The sequence below is a fragment of the Chrysochloris asiatica genome, unplaced genomic scaffold (assembly GCF_000296735.1).
Source record: "Chrysochloris asiatica unplaced genomic scaffold, ChrAsi1.0 scaffold00175, whole genome shotgun sequence".
Lineage (NCBI taxonomy): Eukaryota > Metazoa > Chordata > Mammalia > Afrosoricida > Chrysochloridae > Chrysochloris > Chrysochloris asiatica.
In genome coordinates, this window is record NW_006408693.1 from 1,481,946 (window position 1) to 1,484,137 (window position 2,192).

The window sequence follows — 2,192 nt, forward strand, 5'->3', positions numbered from 1 at the left end:
TGATGCCTTTGAGTTGTGGTGTTGGAGGAGAATACTGAAAGTGCCGTGGACTGCCAAAAGAACCAATGGATCTGTTTTAGAAGAAGTACAACCAGAGTGCTCCTTGGAGGCCAGGATGGCTAAGCTTCGTCTGTTATACTTTGGACATATTGTCCAGAGGAAACAATCGTTGGAGAAGGATGTCATGCTGGGTAGAGTGGAGGGTCAGAGAAAAAGAGGAAGACCTCTAACGAGATGGATTGGCCAGGTGGCATCATTGATGGACTCAAGTGTGGCAGCAGTAATGAGGTTAGCCCAGGATCGGACATTGTTTCGTTCTGCTGTGCATGGGGTTGCTATGAGTCAGTTCCAACTTGATGGCACCTGACAAGAAGAAGAAGAAGAAGAATAGCTAATCATGACAATCCTCCCCAAGTGGAAATCAATAAGAGCCCACTTGCAGCAAGTTAGTGACCAATGATGAGCAGATGCCCCAACCACCCCACCAAAGCAGTCCCTCTGTTACACCAGCCACCCAGAGTTCCCAGCTAGGGGCTTTCTCCCTCCATGGAGTCCCTCTCGGATCATTTCCAGGGGCTGGAGAAAGAACTTGTAAATGTCCTTACCCAGCTTCTTCCTGACCTTCAGTTCACTTGTCACCCTGAGGAAAAAGCTGCTTTTCTTTAACTACAAAACAACCAGAATGCTTATTTACCCTGTTGTTGTGTCTTTAAATACTAAGTTGGATAATCTCGTGGTCTGGTTACCTGCTGCCTCCACAGCTGTTCCTTACTGTGCTAAGGGCACCATTCACGGAATGTAGCCTGGTCATCACTGCTGCACTGGCTCTTTTGTATTTTCCATTCCCATCAATGTCTTCAGTGGGTTTTGCTGTTTTGTTTTGTTTTAATTAAACTGCTCCAGGGAAAGGGAACAATACTGAAAAAACAAAAAAGAAAGAAGAAACAATGGGATGGAAATTATTCATGGGCTAGAGTGTTAACACGGATGACATGTTAACACAGGTGACAGGGCAGGTAATATACAACAAGAAGGAAGTTAGCAGAGGAAAGATGAAGGTAATGGGAGACACAGGGAGGAATGTAATAGATAAAGTGAATATAGGTAAATGCTATTAACTGTTGGTGCATGGAGGTGATTACAACCATGCAACGAAGCAAAATATATGATTTGTTGAATGTAAAACTGATGATCTGCTCTGTAAACCTTCATTCAATTTATAATTAAAAAAAGTTGAAAAGGAAAAAGGACTTTTTAAAAAACTTGTTAGAATTATGGCAGAAAAGACTTTAAGTTAGTTTTTCTCAAAGTTTAGGATGCAAATAAACATGAGACCTTTAAAAATGCAGATTCCATGGTGTAAACTCCATAGATATGATTCAATAGACCTGAAGTGAATAGCTCAAAAATCTGCATTCTAACAAGCAAATTAGTCAGTGCTTTGAACAGACTTTTGAAATTAAAATTTAGGTTCTTTGAGAAAATCACTTTTACTTTAGAGAATTACAAAGTAGACATAAAAATCTGCAGAGATGGGCATATTTCCGTCTAGGTGTCTCAGTTTCTGTAAAAAATTACATGGGAGCTGTGTCTGATCTTCTCTAACTTTATACAGGGAATGGAAAATCAAAATTAGCAATTCAAGGTCAATTTCTTTCAAGTGAAGATCAGACATGCCTCTAACCTATAAACATTTTACCAATTCTGACATCATTCCTCCCACAGCTTTCTCCTTCTCTACTGGGTTTAATAATCCATTGCAATGGCCAAACAGAACTCACAGACAATACTCACAATTATGGGGTTTATTAGGGAAACTGTTAGTTAGCTGAAGAAAATGAAAACAAGTCCATGAGAGCCAAAATATGCCCTTGAATTTATCCCATCTGAATTTAGAGATCATCTGAAGAACAGATTTGGTACATTAAACACTAAAGACCGAAGACCAGAAGAATTGTGGGATGACATCAAGAACATCATACATGAAGAGAGCAAAAAGTCATTAAGAAGATAAGAAAGAAGGAAAAGATGAAAATGGATGTCAGAAGAGATACTGAAACTTGCTCTCCAGCATAGAGATGCTAAAGCAAATAGAAGAATTGAGGTGGTCCAAGAGCTGAACAGAAAATTTCAAAGACCAGCTCGAGAAGATAAAACCAAATACTATAATAAAATATGCAAAGATTTGGAAT

At 39.3% G+C, this 2,192-nt stretch overlaps 1 protein-coding gene across 1 annotated transcript in view; it reads left to right on the forward strand.

Moving 5' to 3' along the window:
- The window catches only part of LOC102827701 (dynein light chain roadblock-type 1-like), a 75,012-nt gene that overhangs the window by 1,399 nt on the left and 71,421 nt on the right, over positions 1–2,192 (forward strand). The window lies entirely within an intron of this gene.